This window comes from Manis javanica, chromosome 4 (assembly GCF_040802235.1).
Source record: "Manis javanica isolate MJ-LG chromosome 4, MJ_LKY, whole genome shotgun sequence".
In the NCBI taxonomy this organism is placed as follows: Eukaryota; Metazoa; Chordata; class Mammalia; order Pholidota; family Manidae; genus Manis; species Manis javanica.
This window is the reverse complement of record NC_133159.1, coordinates 80746425-80773432: the sequence shown is the minus strand read 5'-3', so window position 1 is coordinate 80773432 and position 27008 is coordinate 80746425. Positions and strand designations below refer to the sequence as shown.

At 36.3% G+C, this 27008-nt stretch overlaps 1 protein-coding gene and 1 non-coding gene across 2 annotated transcripts in view; one reads left to right on the top strand and one right to left on the bottom strand.

Moving 5' to 3' along the window:
- The window catches only part of ALG14 (ALG14 UDP-N-acetylglucosaminyltransferase subunit), an 87031-nt gene that overhangs the window by 35539 nt on the left and 24484 nt on the right, over positions 1 to 27008 (top strand). The gene's annotated exons all lie outside the window — the stretch shown is intronic.
- On the bottom strand, positions 25223 to 25324 carry LOC118968339 (U6 spliceosomal RNA). The gene has a single exon (XR_005055960.1). It is a non-coding gene; the product is annotated as a U6 spliceosomal RNA (small nuclear RNA).

Genomic DNA, 27008 nt, shown 5'->3' with positions numbered 1-27008 from the left:
GACTTGGAAAATTAAACAAATTAATATTTACCAGCTTTCTATTATGGAAAATCATGTAAAACCACTGTGGGGACATGCACTGTTTTCTGTCTTAAGTAACTTTTTGGATGCGATAGTGATCTAAAACCTCAGGTATTTTGAGGAAAAAGTGCATATATCTGTTGATTGAGTGTATATTAAAATTCATGCTTGTTTCATCAGCTCATTATTACATTAAAAGCTTGTCTTAGAAAAAGTTATAAACCCTGCTTTAGAAACCTGAATCAAATCCTTAGTAGTAATTGGAAAGGATGGTTTTTTTCTTATACAGGGTCATTAATACTTTTTAGGTGGTTCTATTATTTCATACATTATATTTTTCAAGAAATATGGTTTTGCCAGGTAGCTGTAAATGAAAGTCATAAGTTTGTAAGACTTCTTGAATTTATGAAGATAATGGGACCAAAAACAGAGGAGTGGTTGCAGGTGGCCAGGGTTTTAGGGGGCTGAATACAAAGGGTCCTGAAGGAACACTTTTGGGTGAGAAACTCTTCTGTATGTTGATTGTGGTACTGATGGCTGTGTTTGTTAAAACTCAGACCTGTATATTAAAAAGGGTACATTTTACTGTATGTAAATTATATTCAACAAATATGAATTTTACAGAGGTAAAGTGGATTAAATGTGTATCACTACCAAAAGCATCAAAACATTTGGCTTCTAGGAGTCTTATATAGGCATTTAACTGTCTTTAAGTAAAAGATTTGGATGAGTCATTGATTCCTGCTCTCTTAATAACCAACAATTCCAGTGTTTATAAGGCCCAGAAAAATCGATCAAAGACTTGAATTGAGTTGACATTTGTCTGAAATTCATGACATAAAATGCAGCACCTTTGTATTAAAGATGTGGGTCAGGGAGCATCAGTAGCAGCCAAAAATGACACATTTCATCAACTGAACTCTCTGTTCATTTCAATCATTTATATTTTGTCTCTGTTATCTTGTAAGTACAGTTAGTTAAATTTGGAATGCTATATTATATGTTTGATTTATTGGTGAGTCTATCATCCTCAAAGTTGCAGCTTTTAAAGTAAAGTATGTATTACGTGCCTACTTATGCTACTTTTCCACCTGCATATCTAATAAGCATCTGAAACTTTCCTGCTCCAAAATAGTAGCTATTTCCTACTCTTCCCTATCTTGGAGGAGACATATATGGTTCCTCTCTCCCACACCCTACTTTCCATGTTCAATAACAAGTCCTGTGCACTGTGTCTTCAAAATGTATCACCCAATCGATTTCTTTCCATCATCACTGCCGCCATGCCATCCAGCCCCCCATTGCCTAGTCTCCTAACTTGTCATCCTGTGGAAGGAAGTTCATGACCCTCTTCAATTTCTTCACCACCTAAAAAACAAGGTAATTTTTTTAAAAATGTGAATTAGATTCAGTTCCTTCATACCGAAAATCATCCAGTGGCTTCTTATATTCTTGGAATAAAGTCTGAACTTCTCAGTGTAGGCTGTGTGCTCCAGCCCTGACCTGCTTCTTTGACCTATACCCCTCTCTTCCCCTAATTTGCTCTGTGCCAGCCACACCTACTCTTTTGTTTATTTTTAATCGAACCCAGCTGATTTGTATCTCAGAGCCTGTGTACTTGCTCTTCCCCATGCTTGATACTCTTTACCCCTGTTCTAAACATGACTAGCTCCTTTTTATTCTCTGAGCTCAAACTTTAGCTCCATATAAAGGCCTGCCCTACTTCTGGCACTTCATCCAGCTCATGTCCTTCTCCCTCTGTCACATTGCTCTGCTTTATTTTCTTCATAGTACTAATCCCAATAAAAAAGATCTGTTCATGTATTTGTTTATTGTCATTCTGTAGCTCCCAGCTGGAGGGTGTAACCAGCTCTGGGAAAGTTCACTCTAGATTTGGTGGGACTGAAAAATGAGAATGGCATGTTGCAGGGTAAAAGGGTTTATACCAAGCTTTATTCTCGTGATGGCAGGTCCAGCTGTTGAATCATATCTGCCTCCAGCAGGTGTGCATGCAGCAAGCCTGTTTCCATCTCAGTCTGTGTCTCTGCCTCTGCCTCTGCTCTAGGCTCTGCCTTTGCCTCCAGCCTCTGCTCTGCTCCAAGCATTGGGGGAAGCTCTCTATATAGCAACACAGGCAATATTGGCTTATTGCCAATGGATGTGTAAGCATTAGCCTAGCAGGAGGCCACTTACATCATCAAGTAGGTTAGGGTTAAGTGAGGATCCTGGCCATAGCAACTTCCATTTTCTCTACACATTCTGTAAGAAACTGTGACTGCCTTGTTCATTGTAGTTATGGAACAGTGACTAGCACCATGGCAGCCTCTCAGAGCATATCCTTGATGAATGTTCCAGTCACTAGTTACGTGGAGTATAAACATGAGTGAGATATGGACCTTGCATTCAAACATGAGTAAGACTAGCTTATACTCTAGTGGAGGAGACAGATTGGAAAGTAATTAAACTCAATATGCCAAGTGCCTTAATCATGGTAAGTGAAGATGCTATGAGAGTATTGGAAGTCAGTGATTCATTCATTCTCAAATAATTTGTCAAGGACCCTGCTGTGTGACAGGATTTATACTGTGGGTGAGAGTTATAAAAGTAAGGACAATAGACAGCGGTTTTGCCCTCAGCTAGGTGGTTATAGTGTGATAGATCCTTCCTGGGGCATTGGGAAAGGCTTCAAAGTGGAAATAACATTTCAGCAAAGGTAGATAAGAGAGAGTGGAAAAAAATAATTTTGAGAAGGGTGAAAGATTAGTAAGTCAGTTGAGTAACAGAGTCACATAAAGTACCTAAAGTTGAAATATTTTGACTATCTTTATTAATTGGCATTTTATATATAATATTTTATTATTATTAGAAATTAATAGGATCTGGAACTTAGGAAGTCAGTGTAGTAGGAAGATAGCCATTTTTACAAGGCTGAATGTTATGGGTACTGGTAAGTGGCATTTTGGGCTTTTTTTCTTCATAATCCCCACAAACAAATTTCTTTTCATTGAAGTTAAATAGATGCTAAAGGAAATGACCTCTTAAATATTTTATTAGCATTTTGATTGATGCAAATGAATCTATCTTAAAGTTATATTTTTTAAGTCTTTTAGAAAAGTAGCACTTACTGAACTATGCATATGTGTCAGGCACTATCCTAAGTGCTTTCCATATATTAACTCATTTAATTCCTGTAACAGTCCTCTGACATAGTACTCTTTACTTCCATTCTATTGATGAGACCAAAGTCCAGAGATCTAAGTGACCAAATTCAGAGAGCATAACTGTTTGTCTTTAGAAATGTATCAGATGCTGCCAGAATTAGCTAACTTGCTCAATTAAAAACTTAACTTATTAGTTTTTAAAAGATCTGTATTGCTGCAGTCACTGAACAGGATGAATAAAATATTGTCTATGTTCTCAAGATGGTTATGTTTAGTTAGCTTCAAGAGAAATGGAGTAAAGATTAGGTAGGCATGAAAGAGTAATTCTATTGGGAAAAACAGAAATAGTTCTTCCATCTCTGCAGTTACAGTTTGTCCTGCTGCTCAAGATTCTTCAAAAATCATTTGAACACATTTTTTCTTTTAGCTGTTTTTCACTTTAAAATAATTACACGTCCCAAGAAGTTGCAGAAATAAAACAAAGAGGTTCATAAACCCTCCACCCAGCTTCCCCTAATTGTGGCATCTTATAAAACTGTAGTATAATACCAAAACCAGAAATTTTATAATAGTACAGTATTGTTAACTAGATTACAGACGTTTTCACTATTTCTTATATGTATTCATTTTTGGTGTGTGTATGTGTATACTTCTGTTCTGTTTTATCCATGTATTTATTTGTGTAACCACCATTAAAATCAAGGTACATAACTGTTCTGCCGCTGCAAAGCAACTCCCTATATTCCCCCCATTCCTGTCCATCAGCAGCCACCAATCTGTTTTTCATCTCTACAGTTTGCCATTTCAAGTATGTTCTAGAAATGGAATTATACGATATGAAACCTTTTGAGATTGGCTTTTTTCACTAAGCATAATACCATTTTGAGCCATTCAGTTTTTGCATGCATTAATAATTCCATTTCATTGCTGAACAGGATTGCATTTTATGGATGCGCCACAGTCTGTTTAAGCATTCACACATTGAAGGACATTTGAATTGTTTTCAGTTTTTTGCTGCTATTAAGAGCTGCTATGAATGTTCATGTACAGGTTTTTGTATAGACATAAGTTTTCATTTTTCTAAGTAAATACTCATAAATGAGATTGCTGGATCTCATAGGAAGTTCAGATTTGGTTTAATAAGAAACTGCTAAATTATTTACCATAATGACTGTACCATTTTGCATCTTAATAGTGATGTATAAGAAAAGATCCAGTTTCTTTGAATTCTCTTTAGCTTTTGGTATTATCACTAGTTCTTAGGTGTGATGTTCCCACCAACAGTGTAGGATCCCATTTCTTGACATGGTCATCAACACTTATTATTTCTTGTCTTTTGGATAGTGCCCGTTCTGACTGTTGTGAGGTGATATCTCATTGGGATTTTGATTTGCACTTCCCTGATTAGCTATATGGATCATCCTCTCCTGTACCTGTTGACCATCCATATTTCTTCTTTGGAAAAATATCTGTTCAGGTCCTCTGCCCATTTTTTAATTGGGTTGTTTTGTTTTGTTTTGTTTTGGTGTTGAGCTCTTTATATATTTGGGATGTTAACTCCTTATCAGGTAAGCCCTTTACAAATATATTCTGCCATACTGTAGGTTGCCTTTTTGTTCTGCTAATGGTGTCCTTTTTTCTATAGAAGCTTTTGAGTTTGTTGTTCATTTTTTATTTTGTTTCCAGATGTGTTTGGAAAAAATTGCTCATGCTTAAGTTCAAGATATTTTTGCCTATGTTTTCTTCTAAGAGTTTTATGGCTTCATGACTTACATTTAGATCTTTATCCATTTCAAGTTTACCTTTATGTATGGAGTTAGAGTAGTCCAATTTCATTCTCTTACATGCAGCTGTCCAGTTTTGCCAACACCAGTTGTTGAAGACACTCTCTTTTCCCCATTCTGTTCATGGCTTGTGTATCATACATTAATTGACCAGATATACATGGATTTATATCTGGGCTCTTTATTCTAGTCCATTGATCTGTTCTTGTGCCAGTACCATACTATTTGATTACTGTAGCTTTGTAATGGAGCTTGAAGTCAGGAAGTGTAATACCTGTTTTATTCTTCTTTCTCAGGATTGCCTTGGTTATTGGGGTCTTTTGTGGTGTCATATGAATTTGAGGATTATTTGCTCTAATTCATTGAAAAATGCCCATGGTATTTTGATAGGGATTGCATTGACTCTGTAGATTGCTTTAGGGAGGATGACCATTTTAACAATATTAATTCTTCCTTTCCATGAGCATGGGATAGATTTCCATTTATTTGTGTCTTCTTTAATTTCTCTCATGAGTGTCTTATAATTTTCAGAGTCCAGGTCTTTCACCTCCTTGGTTAGGTTTATTTCTAGGTATTTTATTCTTTTTGATACAATTTTTAAATAGAATTGTTCTCCTGATTTCTCTTTCTGCTAGTTCATTGTTAGAATAGAGGAAGGCAACAGATTTCTGTGTATTAATTTTATATCCTGCAGCCTTGTAGAATCCATTTATTAGTTCTAATAGTTTTTTTGTGGAGTCTTGGGAGTTTTCTATATACAGTATCATGTCATCTGTAAATAGTTACAGTTTTACTTCTTCCTTACCAATCTGGATGCCTTTTCTCTCTTTATCTTGTCTGATTGCCATGCCATGCCATGCCATCACCTCCAGCACTGTGTTAAATAAAAGTGGTGAGAATGGACATCCTTGTCTTGTTCCTGATCTTTGAAGAAAAGTTTTCAGCTTTTTGCCATTGAGTATGATGGTAATCTGTGGGTTTGTCATAAGTGGCGTTTATTATGTTGACATACATTCCCTTTATACCCGTTTTGTTGAGAGTTTTTATCATTAATGGATGTTGAATTTTGTCAGTGGTTTTGCATCATCTATTGAGATGATCACATGGTTTTAACCTTCTCTTTGTCAATATGGTTTATCACATTGATTGATTTGTGAATATTGTGCCATCCTTGCATCTCTGGAATAAATTTCACTTGGTCATGATGGATGATCTTTTTGATACATTTTTTAATTCACTTTGCTAACATTTTGTTGAGGATTTTTGCATCTATGTTCATCAGAGATATTGGTCTGTAATTTTCTTCTTTGTGGTGTCTGTCTGGTTTTGGTATTAGAGTGATGCTTGGCCTCATAGAATGAGATTGGAAGTATTCCCTTCTCTTCAATTTTTTGGAATACTTTAAGAAAGATGGGTATTAACTCTTTAAATGCTTGGTATAATTCAGCTGTGAAGCCATCTGGCCCTGGAATTTTTTTTGTTGGCAGTTTTTGGATTACCAGTTAAATTTCATTACTGGTAATAGATCTGTTCATATTTTCATTTTCTTTCTGGGTCAGTCTCAGAAGATTGTACATTTCTAGGAATTTATCCATTTCTTCTAGGTTGTCTAACTTATTGGCATATAATTTTTCATAGAATTCTCTAATAATTCTTTTTATTTCTGTGGTGTCAGTTGTAACTGTTCCTTTTCATTTCTGATTTTGTTTATGTCCTCTCTTTTTTTCTTGATAAATCTGACTGGGGCTTGTCTATTTTGTTTATCTCCTCAAAGAACTAGCTCTTGGTTTCACTGATTCTTTTTCTGATGTTGTATTCTTCTCTATTTTCTTTCTTTCTGCTCTTATCTTTATTATATCCCTCTTTCTACTAACCTTGAGTTTCATTTGTTCTTCTTTTTCTAGTTTATTTAATTATGGTTTTAGACTGTTTATTTGGGATTGTTCTTGTTTCTTGAGGTAAGCCTGTATTGCTATGTATGTCTACCTTCAAACTGCTTTTGCAGTGTCCCATATTTTGAACTGTTGTATCCGTGTTTTCATTTGCCTCCATGTGCTAATTTCTTCTTTGATTTGTTCATCAGTCCATTAATTATTTAGAAGCACGTTGTTTAGCCTCTGTGTTTTTGTGGATCCTTTTGTTTTCTTCATGTAATTTTTTCTAATTTCATACCATTGTGATCTGAAAAGATGCTTGATGCAATTTCCGTCTTTTTTAATTTATCAAGGTTCTTTTTGAGTCCTAATATGTGATCTGTTCTGGAGAATGTTCCATGTGCACTTGAAATGTTCTGTTGATGTCTGTTAAGTTCATCTCATCTAGTGTGTTGTGTGGTTCAATGCCTTTGTTTCCTTATTTATTTTGGAAATATATAGTTGATCTGTCTGGTTGTTCTCTCCATTGATGTAAGTGATGTGTTGAAGTCTCCTAAAATGAAGGTGTTGCAATCTGTTTTCCTCTTTAGTTCTGCTAGTATTTGTTTTACATATTTAGGTGCCCCTATATTGTGAGAATAGATATTTATAATGGTTATATCCTCTTGCTGGACTGACCCCTTTATCATTATGCAGTGTCTGTCTTCTCTCTTGTTACTTTCTTTGTTTTGAAGTCTTTTTTGTCTGATACAAGTACTGCAACTCTTGATTTTTTTCTCCCTATTATTTGCATGAAATATCTTTTTCCATCCCTTTACTTTTAGTCTGTATATGTCTGAAACGAGTCTGATGTAGTTAGCATATGGGTCTTGTTTCTATATCCATTCTGCCACCCTGTGTCTTTTGATTGGAGGATTCAGTCCATTTACATTTAAGGTTGTTTATGATAGATATGTACTTACTGCCATTTTATTAATTGTTTTCTGGTTGTTTTTGTAGTTCCTTTCTGATCCTTTCTTCCTCTCTTAGACTCTTTGTTATTTGATGGGTTTCTTTAGTGTTGTGATTGGATTTCTTTTTTTTTTTTAGTTTTTTTTGTGTGTTATATGTAGGTTACTATAAGGTTCATATATAGTTGTGTAAACATATAACAGTCTATATTTGGTTGTTCTATTTCCAATGCAGTCTAAACATACTTCTTTTTTATTCTTTTTCCTACTCCTCATTTTATGTATTAGATGTCATAATCTGCATTTTTTGTATTTTGAGTATAGTTGATTTTACTGCTTTTTTTTAACTTCATATTTGCTCAGTAAGTAATTGGTCTACTTCTTTACTGTGAGTTTATTTTCACTGATGAAAAATATTTAGGCTTAAGAACATTTCCATCCAATGTAGTCCCTTTAACATATCCTGTAGGGCTAGTTTAGTTATAGTGAATTCTTTTAACTTTTGTTTATCTGGGAAACTTAATCTCTCATTCAATTCTGAATGATAACCTTGCTGGGTAGAGGATTCTTGGTTGAAGGTCCTTCTGTTTCAATACATTAAATATTCCATGCCACTCCCTTCTTGCCTGTAAAGTTGCTGCTGAAAAATCTGATAGTCTTATGGGGTTGCCTTTATAAGAAATTTTTTTGCCTCTCTCTAGTAGCTTTCATTACCCTGTCTTTATCTATAATCTTTGTCATTTTAATTATTACATGTCTTGGTGTTGTCTTCCTGAGGTTCCTTTTGCTAGGCACTCTCTGTGCTTCCAGGACCTGGGTGTCTATCTCCTTCCCCAGACTGGGGAATTTTTCATCAATTATTTTTTCAGAGACTTTCTATCCCTTTGTCTCCCTCTTCTCCTGGTACCCCTATTCAAATATTGTTTCATTTGGAGTTCTTAACACAGCTCTCTTAGCATTCTCTTGATTCTAGAGATTCTTTTTTCTCTTCATTCCTCAGCTTCATTGTTTTCCTGTTCTCTAGTTTTCCACCTCATTGATTGTCACCTTTACTTTAAGCCATCTAGCATTCATTCCCTCCATTGTATTTTTCATTTCAGTTACTGTATTCTTTCAGCTCTGAATGTCTCTTCTTCAAATTTTCTCTTGGTTGAATTCCTCCCTGAGATCATCAATACTTTTCCACAGATCAGGGAGCATATTTATGGCTGTTATTTTGAAATTTTTATAAGGAAGATTGGTGATCTCTGTTTTACTTAGCCCTCTTTCTGGTATCATATCCTGTACTTTCATTTGGAATATATTCCTCTGCCTCGTCATTTGTCAGGGTTTCTTTGATTCTTCCTTTGTATTAGATTGATCCACTCTTCCTCCTGATCTAGAGAGTAATAGCTTTATGAAGAAGGCTTCTGTGGTGCCCAGAAGCTAAACACCTTTTGCTCACCTGTGCCTTGTTCTCCTTTGTGGTAGAGCTGCAATTGCTGTTGGTGGGCTGTGGGTGGGGCCACCTTTCTGTCTTCTGGCAGTGACTGATCTGTGTTAGCAGTAGTTATTTGTTGGCCATGCAGCTGCATTTCTGTGAATCATATGGGCACAGCCATCCTCCACCTGCCCTTCAGCAATGGTGGGGCTGCTGGATTAATGGGGTGGGCAGGGTGGTCCCAAGGCTCTGAGGCAGGTGCATGCACTGGTACCAGTGTCCGGTTATGCAGCAGGAGCAAGTCCCCCAGCAAGAGCACTAGGAGCTGGTTCCGACAGGCACCTCTCTAATTCAGCTGAGACAGGGCAGAGAAAGCTGGGACAGCCTCTTTCTGCCTGCTGGGGAGCAGTCTTATGTTTCTGGGCCAGTGAGCAGGTGGGCACACAGGGAAATGTCTTGGAGCTGAGACACCAGCAAGAGGAATGGAGCATTGGGGACTGGCTCCTGCAAGTGCCCAACCAGTTGGGCTGAGATAGGTTTTCAGAAGCATCTCCCACCTGCCTTTTCTCCTGTGGAGAGAGCTCCCTACAACCCTTGCCCTTCTGGCACACTTCCCTCTGCTGGTAAATCTTTCAAACTGCTGCCTTTGTGTTGGGTCTCCATGGGACTGATGGAGCATGCCTGTCCTCCACAAGCTGCTGGAGTCTCAGCCTCCCAGAGTGGTCCAACTCTCCCTGATGTCCAGCCCTGTCAATCATCAACACCCAATGCAATGTGGACTCATATTCCCAGAGCAGATCTCCAGGGCCAGATGTGTAGAGTTCCTGAGCACTTCTCCCCTCCTTGCTCTGTTCCTCTCCCTCTTGCTTGTGGGCTGGGCTGGGGGAAGGGCCCTACTCGGGGCTCTGCCACTTCACTTCTCTATGTGGTCTTCTCTTCTTCACCAGGTATATAGATGGTCTGTCCTGCAATCTTCAGGTCATTTTCAGGGTTAATTGTTTTTGCTGTAGTTGCTTCCTTGGTGTGTATGAGGGAGAAGGCTTTCACCTTGCCTTTCTATTTCACCATCTTTTTCTCTGAAAGTCTGCTATAGCTATATGTTGTAAGTCTTAACTTCAGGTTGAGTGATTTCTCCCACTTTATTCTTCTTTTGCAAATTGTTTTAGCTATTCTAGTTCCTTTGCCTTTCCATATCAATTTTAGAGTAAGTTCATCTATATGTACCACAAGATTTTGATAGGAATTATATATATATATATATATAAAATCAGTTGTTTTGGGAAAATTGAAATCTTTACTATACTGAATCCTCTAATCTGTAGATATGTTTTATGTCTCCATTTATTTATATCTTTTATTTCTTTCATCAGTGTTTTATAACTTTCAGCATATGGAATATATACTTTTTAAAAAATGATATCTTGGTATTTCACTGTTTTGGAATGATCATAAATCATAGGTAGTGTTGTGTTGTTAAATTTGGTTTCTAATTGTTGCTGACATTGAAATACAACTGATCTTTGTTTTTTATCTCATATCCTGTGATGTTGCTGAACTCATTTATTAAAATTTCAGTGTTTTTTAAATAGATATAGGATTTTCTAGACAGCCATGTCTTATGCAAATAGGAAAAGTTTTATTTCTTCCTTTCTAGCCTTATTGCTTCATTTTCTTATCTTATTGCACTGGCTAGGACTTAAATTATTATCTTGATTAAGATTGGTGAGGACACAGGGAAGACAGTATAGCACAGAGAAGACTAGTAGGGACTATGTGGCATCTTACTACACTGATGGACAGTGACTGCAATGGGGTAATGGGTATGGGGGGCTCAATAATAAGGGTGAATGTAGTAAACCACATTGTTTTTCTTGTGAAACCTTCATAAGAGTGTATGTCAATCATACCTTAATACAAAAAAAAAGATTGGTGAGAACAGACATCTTTATCTTCTTTCCAATTTAAGAGAAAAGCATCCTCCTTCACCGCTAAGTATGTCAACTGTAGGTTTTTTTATAGATGCTTTTTATCAAGTTGAGAAAGTTCCTCTTCTCAGGGTGCTCCAGAAAATCTGAACCATAACCAGTTGATCAGATTTTACTCAGCCTTTTTGTTCTATTCACATCTTCAATTGATTGGACGACAACTACATTAGGGAGGGCAATCTTCTTTACTCAGTCTTTTATTAATCTCACCCCAAAACACCCTAACAACATACCCAGAGTAATGTTTGACCAAATGTCTGGGTACCCTGTGGCCAAAAATGACACATAAAATTAACCATCACAACCTTCTATTTCTATTTTGCTACCAATGAAAAACTTAATGTTACTAACAACAAATGAATTTTGTCACTTGCTTTTTTTGCACCATTGTTACAATCATGTGATTTTCTTTAGCCTGTTGATGCATTACACAGGTGGTTTTCAACCCTTGAAATAGGCTTGCATTCCCGGAATAAATCTCACCTGAATGTGATCTATAATTCTTTTTATATATAGATGGATTTTATTTACCAATAATTCATAATTTTTAGGTTGATTTCATGACATATGTTGGTGTTTAGCTTTCTGTTTTGGCCTGTCTTTGGTTTTGATGTTGAGGTAATACTAACCTTATAGAATGACTTGGAAGTGTTTTCATCCTTTTTATATTCTGGAAGAGATTGTTCGGAATTAATGTCAATTCTCCTTTAAAATTTGTAAAATTCTCCAGTTAAATGATCTGGTCCTGGAGATTTTTTCAGAAGCTTTTTAGTTACAGATTACACTTCTTTAATAATTATAGGATTATTCAGATTATTTGTCTCATAGGGTGAATTTTAGTAGTTTGTGGTTTTCAAGGAATTATTCCATTTCATCTTAATTGTTGAACTTATTTGCATAGAGTTGTTTGTACTGTTCTTTGTTGTCCTTTTCTTTTTATAGCCTTAAGATCTGTTATATCCTCTGTTTCATTCCTGATACTGGCAAGTTTGTTTCTCTATATATATGTCAGTCTTGCTAGATGTTAATCAGTTTTGTTGATCTTCAAAGAATCAGCTTTTTGTTTTATTTTCTCTGCTCTTTTTTTTATTATTTCCTTTCTTATGGTTGCTTTCAGTTCATTTTACTATTTTTCTAGTTGTTTTACATAGGGGCTTAGGTTCTTGATTTAAGAATTTTCCTCTCTCCTAATGTAAGCATTTGGTGCTGTAAATTTCTCTTTCAGCACTGTTGTAGCTTTATCCTGCAAGTGTAGATATGTTGTGTTTTCATTTGGTTCTAAGTATTTTTTTCTGTCCTTTGAGACATCCTCTTTGACCCATGAATCTTAGAGTGCTTTGTTTAATTTCCAAGTATTTGGGGATTTTTTTTTCTATTATCTTTCTGTTATTGATTTCTAGCTTGATTCCATTATAGTCAGGACATATGCTTTTTTCAAATATGTTGAGGTTTGTTTTATGATCCCGAATACTGTCTGTCTTGGTGAATATTCCATGGGCATTTAAAAAGTGTACTCTGCTGTTGTGTGGAGTGTTCTGTAATTATCTATTAGATCATATTGGTGGATGATGTTGAATTCTCTGTCTTTGCTGATTTTCTGTCTAATGGGTCTACTGATAGCTGCAAGACATGGAACATTTCATTAGCCCTTCTAAAACCAAGTGTAAATAATCCCAGTGATCTTGGCTCTTCATAATCCTTTCCATTCCCATTTTCTTCTTGTGTAATACGCACATTGTTCCCACAGTAATACGAATTTAAGTACTCCTTATAGTTCAGTGTTTGCATCTCAAAACTGGAAGCTTTCTCTACGATTGTGTCATTAGTTTTTCCTAAAAGTAGGAGTCTTTCAGTCAGTCTTTGAATGAGTAGGTCAATCTTGAAAATATTCCCCTGAAAACAAATTAGTTTTATTCAAGAAAGTTGAATTCGTGAGGTTGCTGATCATTAAACTGAAGTAAGAGAACTGCTTATGTTTGGAGGTGGGGGGAGGGTGGAGAGAAGATCTGTAAAGTTCTTGAGGGTGAAGGCCATGTATTTTTGTGTTTCCCATGGTCCCTTCCTAGAAAAGTGCCTTCTACATATTTGTGGAATGACTTAAAAATAAATGAATGAATACCGGATGATATGAGTCATCGCAAAAACAAAGACTCCCACTCCCTAAACTAGTACTCTCCTCAGGCTCTGTTAAGAGTCTGAAAAACCAGAAGGGTTTCCTGAGTCTGCAGTGTTTGATTACTGGCTTCATTCCAACCTGGCTGTTGTTAAATGAAATATTTAAGGAAAGATCTCTGCACTCAGAAATGAAATTTAACTTAATTTTTAATCTAGTAAAAAATAAATTTCAGATTCTGCGTGTATAACAAATTGGAAAGAAATGAACTGTATTACTGTGCTTCTTTGCCTGAAGCTGAAGCTGGTTTAATTCACCATGACAATTTAGATGTATTTATTACATGTACACTCACGCTTTGTATGAAAGAAGGCCATTATTTTACTTAGTCATTATTTTTTCCATGTTCCATACCCAGTTGAAGTTGTGAAATGTCTAAGTTCATAGCAGTAGTAACTTGATGACATGGATAGTAGGTCATTGTCCATAAGTAGGATATGGTGAATTTTTTAATTAGGTATTTTCTGTGGTGAGCCACAAACTGGGTGTCACTGGGATTACTACTGTTTGCATAGTATATACAATTTTTATTGGCCTATTGATTGACATGTGTTTGAAACATTAGGAAGGCAATTAACTTCTTGTTGATATGCCAGAACCCTTACAGGAACTTTGTTTTTCTCCTTAATTGCTATTGGTTTGATGCTTTGTATAATGACCTTCATCTGGTATTGTGTTTTTTGGTGATCCCAAACCTTTATACCATGTTCAAAGGAAACTTAACTTGACAAAGAAAAGGTCAGCTGACCCAAAATGCTGATCTTTAAATGGAATTAAGTATGAGTAAGATTTTTCAAGCCAAGTCAAGTAAGAAACAATTAGACCACAATTGTCCACTGTCCACTGCTTCATGTTTTCCAAGATTAATGAAATCATACTTGGGAGCCATTTAAGTTTAGTTCTTGTTCCTCTGTTGACCAGTCCTCCATAGCACATTAAAATAATGCCAGTATTACATTTACATTTTCCCAGCTTGTATTTCCCCTCCATACATGCACTGTAAATTTGGCAACCTTCATAAAGGTACAGAAGAACGAGCTCTGTATTGTAGGTGCATTTAGTAAGTCTGATGAAGGTCAGAGTCCACTATGAGAAGTGATTTTATGTAAAAGTCCTCCCACATATCTGGTTTCTTATCACTGACAAATTGCTTTTCTCAGCTGTATGGTGAAATTACCAGCTATGCCCCTGATATATTGACTGGGTGACAACCTATAGCTGCTCCCTCTACAAATGAGGTATTTAACTTAAATGTTATGGCTTCTGTTTCTCATTTTGAATGACCTCAGAACAAACTCAGTGTCAGAGTTAGGCTATATATAATCAGGGGTTGCTTTGAATTGTTTTTATTTTTTCTCCATATGGGGGACTCTCCAAAGCATGAAAATGGTTTTTCTTTCCTTTCTAAGTAGATCCTTTTTCCACTTGGCAAACATTACATTTTTCCTCTCAGCAGAAGCCAATGTGGCTTTGCCTACCGTTTTCTCTCTCATTTCACTGTGCCTGCGTCACTCTCTGAGTTGTCACTGTGCCAGCTCATCACAGACGCATGTGAGATCTAGGCCTGGTGGAACCTCTTCCTTCCCAGGTGAAAGCCAGCATATATATTTTTTTAAGGATAACAGTGTAGCTACAATAAAAACAAAAATGAAAGTTGTGGGAAAAGGAATTCAGTTGTGAGAGGATAAGAATAAGGGAAGTGTGATGGAAACAAAGCTGCTTTCAAAGAAAGAACTCATGTGTGGTCAGAGGCAATGAACTTGGAGAGACCTGGCTTTGTGGGAAAGGTGGTAGCAGGCACTGGGGGCTAAGTGAAACAGAGGGTAGGAAATCTGAAATGATCTTAAACTTAAATGGGTAAGTGACTCCTAGAACCAGTCCTAGTTTCACAGCCTTCCAGTGCCCATTTTAAAGTTCCATGTGAATCAGCATAGCTCTATTTTAATAGCATCTGAAAAATCAATGAATTGCTGTGTTTCTTTACAATTTCAAAAATTTCCCTTTGATCTGAGGGAAAAAGGAAATGAAGAGAGCACAAACAGAACACAAATAATATATTAAGTACAGAATGGGAGAGCTTAGGAAGGCTGCTGTAGTCCAGTCAAGTGGGATCATTTAGGATTTGGAGAAACCTAGAACTGGAGTTGGTGTGGAGGTAGCTTGGAGAGTTTTCGAAATTCGGATGCAGAAGGTGGACTCCTTGAGGAAAGGTAAGAGGTATTAACTCATCTTGGTAATCCTGACAGCCAGTTAAGTGCTTAGGGGCATGTAGGAGTTCAGTAATATTGAAGATTGAAGTAGAGAAATTGGGTAGGAGGGAGATAGAAAGGGAAGAGTCAGAGAAGCTATTAAAACAGTAATAGCTGCTTAGAACTTTTAAACTGGGTCAAAAACAAAAACAAAAAAACATTGCATAACTGCTCCTTGGTTAACTTTGGTACCCACTGAATTAACCCCTGGAATTCACCTAAGGATTTTTTTATAGTACATTTCTAAAGTGTTGAATATTGTCTTTGTGAAAGCAATCAAAAGGAAATGGCCAAAGTTTTTCCTTCATCCTAAGCAGAATACGTCTGCTTTACTTTATATTTTTTGTATTGAGATGAAATTCACGTAACTGTTATTAATGTGAATTATATAATTAATATTAGTTAAAATAACCAAAATTAACCATTTTAAAGGGAACAATTCAGTGGCACTTAGTATATTCACAGTGTTGGGCAACCTCCACCTATATGAGGTTCCAAAACATATTCATCCATAGTTGCTTTACTTTAATGCCTGAGTATCATGGAACCACTTAGGGTTTTTATTTTATTTTAAATAAAGATTGAAACCTAGCCAATGTCTTTCTAACAGCCTCTAAAAGCCATTGTCTTTATAGTCTGTCTTTTGAGTTTGTTTCCCTCCCCACAAGTCATTTGGTAACATGTACCTTTTTTTAGGCTAGCATTTCCTTTTGGGTACTTTGCTTTTTGATGATTTCTCTTTCCCCTGGTCTCCTGGTATAATTCTTGTTTTTTGTACCATGAATATATGACCATGAATATGACCAGTGAAACCTCCTAATCACTGGGTTTCTTTTCCTAGTGTTAGATATATGTGTGATGTTAAATTAGCTGCAGAAAGCTTATCACTTCTCTGCATGGAGCCTGAGACTTGACATTCCACTTTTACCAGGGTAGCATTTTATAAGTGCTATAAACCAAGTGCTTCCCACCTTCCATGGAGCCTTTTCCATAGGGACAAAAGGGCAGACTCTGATTTTCTCTAAGGCACATATGGGCAAATAATTATAAAAACATTCTTCAAAAGGACCTTATGCCTGGGAATGAGGAAACTATGACATTATAAATTTATTAAAAGGAATAAGTAAATACCTTACAAATTTTAAACATTGTGATAGCTTACAGAAAAAGATATTTTAGCATTATTTTTTAGAGGAGTAAATGGATCCAATTTGAAACAGGTTAGAGAGCTTGAAGGTGAGAAGTGTTACACACTCTTAAAAATAGCAAGAAGTTCCCTGCTGATAAGACTTTTGAATTACAGAAAGAACATGTTGTAACTGATCATTCCTTTTAAGAAATGTGAATATCAGATTTATAAGTTTCATATGTCTATGATGTCAAAATTTCCATATTCTGCCATAAAGAATGAAATCTGCCGTGGGATCAGCTGTAGAATTGCATAGGGCAGCAAATTCCATTTGTTAGCAGAATATCATTTTGCATATTTGGTTTTCCTGATTTCACATTTAAGCCATTTATACAAAGCTTTGACAAAGCAGTTTTTTAAAAAATGTTTAAAGCTGACAGTTTGTAAAAATAGGGTTGTTCTTATGGGCTAAATAACTACTTTTTTCTAAAGACAGGTGTCACATGCTCAAACCAGTTGTGTCCACATTTTCAAAGCTCCAGGTGCTATTTTGCAAAAGATTTGCTTATACAATACATTATTTTGTAGATAAGTCTTATTAGTGAAAACAGTCCCAAGGGCTCAGAGGACTTGATCTGTTGCTCTTTTATTGTTACAAAGCCAGCTTTCCTGTTTCAGCTTTTCAAGGAGCCATGATTCATTCATCTCTGTGAAGTCACACAGGGAGGAAAAAATTCCTTACCACTCATGACCAGTGGTGTACAGTAGAACTGGATCAGGGTCGAGTCTGGGAGTGGGTAGAGGGGTGGGTTCCCTCCTCTGTGAGAACCATGTGGGGCTTATGTATGGCAAACTTAGTCTTCAGGTCACAGAAGAAGAGTTCCCCGTTTTTGTAATACAGAATTCCCCAAGTCTTTGCTTTATACCTTCTCTTAAAATTTCCAAAGTATTGTTTTCTCTGGTTTGCATTTGTTACATCTTCGTTGTAAAGGAGAATAAAAATGCCATACTGGGAATCAGGAGGTTTGGGGTTTACTCAGCATTGTCAATAAGTAGTCGTGTGACTTGAAGCTAATCAGTTAGCCTCTTGGAGCTTAGCTTTTCCTCCCTATCAAATGGGAATAATAAGTCACAATAGAAGCAGCACAGATGTTAGATCCACTTGCTTTCAATGAGGCCACTTTTCTCTGCCAGGAAGGTGATTTCCTACTATTTAAAACCACTAGCTCCTTGCCTCCTGCCTGAATCACTTAATGCACCTTGGAGCTCCTGCACGTCATCGTATCATAGGTAGAGTGGATGCCCAAAATGTATTTTTTAAGTAATGATGCTGACTTAGCTCTTAAAGACTTTCTGGGGCTCCTGTGGTTCACATGAGGAACATTGCCCATACACACACATTCAAAAGCTCAGTTACGCTTCTCCCGCCCTGCCCTGTACAGTGGCCTTCTCTCTTCACATTCTTTTCATATTTTGTTCTCTTCCTACCTTTTCCTCTCACACCTCTGCCCTTTCATTGGAATTGACATTGGAGGTCCTGTTTGCATTTTCTCCATGATGTCATCTCCCCCCTTACTTTCTTTATGAAGGCCCTCAGGATTAGCCCATTAATCTCCAGTCCTTTCCAGTTGCCTGGATCAGCTTCTGCTAAAGGAATTCTTCTTTCCTTAAGTCTACTGGGAAACAGAATGTAATTTTAATCTTAAACAATTCTCCCAATTTTTTCTGTCCCTGAACCCAACACATTCACCTTTGTTTTAAGGGCTTTCTTGCTGTTGACTATAGGAAACAGGCATAGCAAAAACTACACACATTAATGGGAGTTTGATGTGATAAAGTTTATGGATTACTGATGGACTTCATTCAAATGTGAATTGGATAAGGTCTTCTTTAATGTGTTTTATTTGTCTTCTTGAATAAGCCTTTATTTTAATTTCTATGTATCACTTATCAGGCCTCCTGCCTTTTCTTTTATTAGCTAATTCTGCAGCATACTGATGATCCTTGGGCTGCAGGGGATACAAGCAGGTTTTGTGTGGTTCACATAGGTGGACAGTATTTCAACCACATAGTTGTTGAAGATATTTTGCATTGCACAAAAAACTGAATTTCTGGCTCTTTTAGAAAAATTGGAAGGGCACAATACTACAGGGTGGTTATCAGCCAGAACTGAGTATTGACTATCCCACCTGCAATACACACTTTCTGTAGTGTCTTACCTCTAGTGGTTTCATTTGTGTAGGTTCTCTTGGTGGACTTTGTTTGTGTCCAAGCTCATGCCTTTCCTGGGGACCTTAATGGGCAGTAACAATGTAAAGGGTAGCTTGTAGGCCCCTTACTTGTCCTGAAGGACTAAATGTAAGCCATATAACAGGCAGTGGGCTTATTATTATGCAATGTAGCAAGACAAACCTGCCGTCCCTAAACCTTTCCTCTTCAATCCTAGAGCTGCCAGTTCTTAAGTAGCAGAATAGGTACCATTTATTAGGTTATTTCTATCTTGGTAGATGTCTAGATACAAAAGTCAGTGTGTATCTCATATTCTCCTTACTCTTTATTAGAACAGTCATTTTAGTCATTCTCTGATGGGGATCCACTTGTACACTTAGAATCATAAACTTATACAGAAAGTACTTTAGCAATAATTTAATCCCACATCCTCTTTTTAAAGTTTAGATAATAGTGCTAGACAGGGAATGCCTGGTCCAGAGTTTTAGAACTAATAACAAAGCATAGACCAAAAAGATATACTTTTTCTTCCACCTAGCTTCATACTTAGCTCTAGACCACACTACAAATAAACCAGATTTCTCTCCTTTCTAAGGGTAACCAAATATTTATTCTCTACATAGATTGGAAGAAATGTGCTTGGGCAACATGGCTACTATGGTTCATAATCTATATCTGCTATTCTAATATTTGGGCAAGCTTAAGTGAGCTATTTCTTCTCCATAAACTTTTTTTTCCCTCATCTATAGCACATAATGCCTACCTCATAGCCTTACTGAGCATAACTAGTATGTGCATAAGCAGTCTCCATGGTAGGTTCCTATGTCTTCCTTTGCTCCTTCGTCACTAGGTTAAATTTCCTCTTCCAGAAATGGAGAGGCTAACAAGGAGTTAATGAATACTTTTTAACTTAAGCCAAGGAATGTCTGTACAGTGCCCAGCTTGGATGGTGTGGTATGTCTAACTGTTTGCATGCCACAGTGAGCCCTTCAGGCATGAAAACAGCCAAGGATTATTTGCTTCTCAATTCTTTCTTTTCTGGCCCTCTTGTGTTTTAGTGACAGATTCCAGCCTTTCCAAAAGCAGTTGTTGGGATTTACCAATGAATCTCACCTCCCCTGCTGGGCCACCTGCTGGGCCACTGTTCAGAAATGTCCTTCTGAGTCTGCCTCTCAAGAAGAAGCTCATCAACACGGGCCTGATTCTCACACAATTTATTTCCTTGTGGTTCTAGAAGCTTCTTCAGTGCTTTGCCTTGCAATGTCAATCCATCCAGACTTTTCTCTCCTGTGACCTCCTCTTGAACTTAAAGGTTAGCATTTAATTGCTCTCTGGTCATCTCATTTCTATTAATTTTCTCCTTCACCAAATTAGATTGTGAGCACTTTAAGGTCCATAAAGTAAGGCTTCTGGCCCTATCTCCCATGGACCCTTGAACTCCCTCCTGGAGGGACCTCCTTTATTAGTGCTCTCCTTGCCCACTAGCCAGCCACATGTGCCCTCTCCTTTTAGTTATCAAAGAGTGTGGGAACTTGGACCTCCCTCTTCTAAGAGTGCCATGGCAAGTTTAAAGCTGTGCAAAATCCTTTACATTGAAAAGGATTAGGAAACATAACCAAGCCTTTGGAACTCAGGCCTTTCTCTGCTGCCATTCCACCAAAATGCGCAGTTGATTCTTAGGGAAAAGATTACTCATTGAATTATTTTTTATCTTTTTAAGAGGACCTGCAACTATCAGTGTAGAATTACTTTCTGATGCCATTTCCAAGGATCATAAAACTAGATACCAGAGCAAGATTTTACTGATTATAATCTGAACTTCCATCCTTTGAGGTTACTTATTCCTGAATTTGTTGTTATTTCATAAACATGTTATTATTTACAAATAAAAAATTATAGTTATTTGGAAGTAGTTATAAATAGAATAATCACAAATCTGTTATTATTTTGCATTGAGTAACTCCTGAGAGCCCACCTGAGCTGGGTACTGTGGAAGGTGGAGATGACTATGAGGCGTGGATAGCACTTAGGCTCAGAAGAGTATACATAATCTAGGAGACAGGCAGAACTCCAGTGCCAAGGCCAGGAAGGAAGGCTTCATGTGGACTGGGAACCAAACTGACCTGCCTCAAGGTTCAAGACAGAAACAGCGGTGTGATTTTTTGAAAGTGTTTTAAATTCCAGGCCCTCTTTTGGAGGTGAGAGCAGGTTAATAAGCCAATATTCCATTGTTTCCGACTGTACAAACTATACAGTGAAGAATATGGCATGATCTTCGGGATGTCTAACAGAAAAGCTCCAGAAGGCTAGAACAGCAAATGCACTTCAAAGAGCGCAGAACAAAAAGCCGTTTAGGTCAGTTTTTAAATCAATAACAGATCAGGCACTACAAGAGGAAGCCTGTTTCCCGGCCAAACAGTGAACAATCTTAAAAGCCCTGGCTACCACAGTCTCCGGAGAGTAATTAGAACATGTTCAGTAATCAGCCAATTTGGATTTGTGAGAATGAAAATGCAAAATGATAAAAGTTGGGTGAGGTAAACTAAACCATGGCTTCATAATCAAATTGCATAATTCAATTAGAGAAAGTTAGAAATGCAGAGGGGGTTTTGTTCTTTTTCTTTTTTTAAGGAAAAGTGATTTAAAGGCAATGCTATTAAAAATAACTCATGACTAAAAATATATGCTGAAACATTTTATCTCACAAGGGACCTGCAAATGCTAAAATATCCAAGTCAGAGTCTAGTCCCCATTAGTCCAATAAATTAGCTTTGGAAGTCTAAAGTAATGGATTTCTTTTGTCTACATAGCCAGTGCAGATTTGGGGGAGTATTTGTTTGTTTCAGTTGTTGGCAAAACACTGTAAACATTGTGTCTTGCTGTATTATTATTATAAAGCCCAGGAAACTTACTTCCATTAGGAAAAATGGAGGGTTAGGATAAATTGTGAACAAATAGTAGCTTTTGTCAAGTTCATCCATGGCCTGTTATTTATCCTGCATTGGAAAAATGAGACAACCCTATATTTACACATATATAGCAACCCTAACACTTGTGATGAGAAGGAATGATTCTTCTGGATTATTTTTGTTTATTTTATTCCATGTTTTAATCAACAGCACAAGTGCGAGAGTTGAATAGTATCTTATGAGATTGTACTTTTTCCTATGATGTCACTTTTGATCTGTAAGGTTTTACAGCTTTAAGAGTCTTTTGATTCACTGATTCTATGCAAGGAAATCCTCCCAAAGCAGGTCTGCCTGGAACATGCCCTGGTGGCCCTGGAGGATAGATGTTCTCAAGGAGGAACCCAGCATATGATAATGTAGTATATAACAAACCTGCAGAGAATTGCGTGATTAGAGATACCTCAGAATTCTCCCTAACTCTGCTAACAGCTGTGATGACCACCAATTCTGGCATTTCCTTATTACTTAATGAAAAACAAAAATCTCACTGGGCTCAACTATAGTTATACAATAGCTTGCTCTAATAAGGCAAAGTAACTGTATAATAGTTCATAAAAGTTTACTTCTAACTCCACTTCTGGATGATATTATTTCCCAAAATGAGAGATTTGGTGTTACTGTGACATTCAGCAAAAGATCCAAATCATGTTTACAAGAAAGTTCATATGCTGAAACAATTAAATTAAATTTGGTTAAATGTTTTACTTATTTTCACTTTTTACCACTTTTGCTCATTAAAAGTGAAGACTAAAGCACTTAATCAAGTTTAGTTTTTGAATTTTAATAAGGAATAACAAAGAACATTAATCTTATTTTATATAGAAGTAATTGAGATCTTTAAGTTTCTAGGTTAATTTAGATGCTCCACCATCCCTCATTCTTTTGAGTTGACTTTCTGATCATGGTATGGCCAAATCAGCAAACAGTGTATCTAAATATGTGTTTAAAACATTTCCTCTGACTTTATCTATTTTCTTTGTTTGTGTAATGAAGAACTTGGCTGGTTTTTATTTCTGCTAGGTCCTATTGGAATTGGAATTTTACCTTCCAAGTTTATAGAACTTTTCACCAACTATGGAATGATACTCTGGTATTTTTTTCCTTCCAGTCAACAAGAACTTTCTTTTCTTTGCAGAACTTAAGAATGGCAAAAAGAATTAACTCATCCTTGTGGTGTTATTTTCTAAATCCATAATACATGAATGAGTAGTCACATGGGTGATAGAAATATCAGTATACAGTACCTTGTTTCTTTCATTTTTTTAAAAAATAGGTTTCTTTTCTTTAGAGCAGTTTTAGGTTTATAGCAAAATTCAGCAGAATGCACAAAGATTATCCATGTACCCTCTGCCTCTGATATGTACATAGCCTACCCATTATCACCATCCTTCACCAGGGTGGTACATTTGTTACAGTTGATGAACAGTGACCACCATTACCACCCAGAGTCCATAGTTTACATTGCCTTTCACTCTTGGTGTTGTACATTCTATAGGTTTTTGACAGATGTATAATGACATGTATCCACCATTATAATATCATACAGAATAGTTTCACAGTTATGCAACATCTCTGCTCTGCTTATTCATTCCTTCCTCCCTTGAACCCCGGGCAATCCTCATCTTTTTACTCTCCCTTTTCCAGAATGTCATATAGTTGCAGTAGTTCAATAGGTAGCCTTTTCAGATTCGTTTCTTTCAGTTATTAATCTGCATTTAAGTTTCCTCCATTGTCTTTCCATAGCTTGACAGCTCTTTTTAGTGCTTTCTTTTTAGTGCTGAATAATATTCCATTGTCTGAATGTACCACAGTTTATTTGCCTGGTCACCTACCAAAGAACATCTTGGTTGCTTCCAAGTTTGGGCAATTATGAATAAAGCTGCTATGAACATCTGTGTGCAGGCTTTTGTATGGACATAAGTTTTCAATTCCTTGGGTAAATACCAAGAAGCATAGTTGTTGTGTTGTAGGGTAGTAAGAGCATATTCAGTTTTGTAAGAAACTGACAAATTGTCTTCCAAAATGGCAGTCCCATATTGCTTGCCCACCAATAATAAATGTGAATGCCTCTTGCTCCACATCTTTGTCAACATTTGGTGTTCTCAGTGTTCTGGATTTTGACCATTCTTATGAGTGCACTGGTATCTCAGTGTTGTATTAATTTGCATTTCCATAATGACATACGATATGGAGAACTTTTCATATGTTAATTTTCCACCTGTGTAGCTTCTCTGATAAGGCATCTGTTCATCTGTTAAGATTCTTGGCCCATTTCTTATTTGGTTTCTTCATTTTCTGATTGTTGAGTTTTAAAAGTTCTTTGTGTATTTTGGGTAACGGTCCTTTATCAGATGTCTTTTGTAAGTATTTTCTCCCAGTCTGTGGCTTGTCTTTTCATTCTATTCACAATGCCTTTTGAAGATGAGAATTTTTTTATCTTAATGAAATCCAGCTTACCAATTATTTCTTTCATGGATCTTGCCTTTGGTATTGTATCTAAAAAGTCACAACAAATTCAAAGTCATCCAGATTTTCTCCTGTGTTATCTTACAGGAATTTCATATTTATGTGTTTTACATTTAGACCTAGATATATTTTGAGTTAATTTTTGTGACAAGTGTGAGGTCTGTGTCTAGATTCATTTTTTTGTAAGTGGATGTTCACTGTTCTAGCACCATTTGCTGAAAAGACTGCCTTTGCTCCATTGTGTTGTCTTTGCTCTTCTGTCAAATATCAGTTGACTATATTTATGTGGCACTATTTCTGGCTCACTGTTCTTTTGATCTATTTGTCTATTCTTTCATCCATACTGTCTTGTTAATTATGATGTTAGTAATAGGTTTTTTAAAGATATTTGTCAAATTGAGTATGTTCCTCTCTATTCTTAGTTTACGAGGAGGTTTTTTTTTATCATGGATGGATGTTGTTTTGTCAAATGTTTTTTCTATATCTATTGATATGATCATGTGATTTTTCTTTAGCTTACTGATGTGATGATTTACATTAAATGATTTTTGAATGTTGAACCAGCCATAAATGGAATAAATCCCAATTGATTATGGTTTATAATTATTTTTAACACTGTTGGATTCAATTTACTAATATTTTATTGAGAATTTTACATCTGTGTTCATGAGAAATAGTGGTCTATAATTTTCTTTTCTTACAATATCTTTGGTTTTGGTATTAGGGTAATTCTGGCCACATGGAATGAGTTAGGAATTATTTCCTCTACTTCTGTCCTTGGAAAGAGATTGTAGGGAATTGGTATAATTTCTAAAAATATGTAATGCTTCCCAAATTTGCATGTCATTCTTGCACAGGGCCTATAGTAATCTCTGTATCTCCCAATTTTAGTATATGTGTATCGGAACGAGCACTTTGTCTTTTAAGACAAAAAAAAAGCATTTTTACCACTGAAAATGTCCTGAATTCACCAATAACCACTTTCTGCAATCTCTTTTTGGCTTTTTAGGGTACAACTTAACTGTTTCTATCAATGATAGAGATGGCTGGATTTCAACTTCAGACTTTAGTAAATGGAATGTACTGGATCTTATACTATGATATAGACTAATATACTGCTTAGGAGCAGGGACTGGAGGTGATTGAGGACAAGTCTAGGCTGAATTCTATATTTCTGACTTGGGTAAATAAGTGAAATAAAGGTTTAGCTAGATACATGCCTAATTTCAGCTGCCTTTGGAAGTGGGGATATCCAGTAAGCCAGTGTATGTATTGTCGAAGCTCAGAGAACAGTCTCGACTATAAACATTGATTTGGCAACAGTTGAAGCTGATGATTATTTGAGAACATGTAAATGTTAGGAGAGCCTTCCTATGTAAAATCTGTCCCAGAAGATAAAGTTAAAAGGGTTGGGAGGATGGATCTAGGAGGAAAAGAATGTAAAGTAAGTATGGCAATGAAGGTGCAAGAGAGAAATGGTTAGTAGAGGCGCCAACTATATAATTATTATACTTTTTCTTCTTTATGAATGCTGAAGGCTTATTAAAGGATCAGACTGACTTACAACTTCAATTTATTATTGCTGTTCCTGATTATCTGGCCTAATAATTTCAGGTGCCCCTAAAAGTCCAGAGACTATAATTCTCTTCAGCTTTTTATTGTGAAATCATTTTCAAATTGACAGAAAAGTTGCAAAAATAGTCAAAAATTCCTGTATATCATTCACCCAACTTCCGCTAGTGTTAATATCTTATATAATTATAGAACAGTTATCAAAACCAAGATATTAACACTAGTACAATACTGTTAACTAAATTACAGCCTTTATTTGGATTTTACTAGTTTTTGTACCATTGTCCTTTTCCCTTTCCATATCCAATCCAGGATTCCACATTGCTCTTAGTTATCAAGTCTTCTTAGTTTCCTCTATCTGTAACATTTCTTCAGTCTTTCCTTGAATTCCATAACTTTACACTTTAGAAGAGTACTGATCAGTTATTTTGTACATAGAGACTACAATTGTACTATCACATAATGGGTTTCTTTCTTGCTTTATTTCTGAATGGAAGTTTGAGTTTTCTAAAGAAGACTGTATTTCATGTTTGTTAAAATACCGGTGTTTACACTTCAGCAAGTTGCAGTTACTGTGACTTACTTTATTGGGAATCTGTAGTTACATGGAAATTCTTCCCTCCTTCACTACAAGGAACTGATGTGTCCTTTGTTCTATGTACTACAGCAGTCTCTCCAGTATGATACGTGAATTAGCACGAGGCATAACTTATTGCAGTACATATTTTACCACAATTTTTTAAATAGCCTTATACAACCATTGCTCTCCTCCCCCCCCCACACCATTTATTGGGGCATTTTAAACCAATATTTGTATTTTTTCATATTTCACAGATTATATTTTTTCTAAGAAGCCTTAAATAGTATTATCATAGTAAAGCTGACATTATAAAAATTTTATTTCATCTGTCATTAGAAACTTGAGAAAGTTTCATCTCAAAATTCATTTGAATATGAGTAAGACAAATCCTGATACTTGTATTTGATTAGTTTTAAAAGTCAATTATATAGAAACATAAGCTTGTT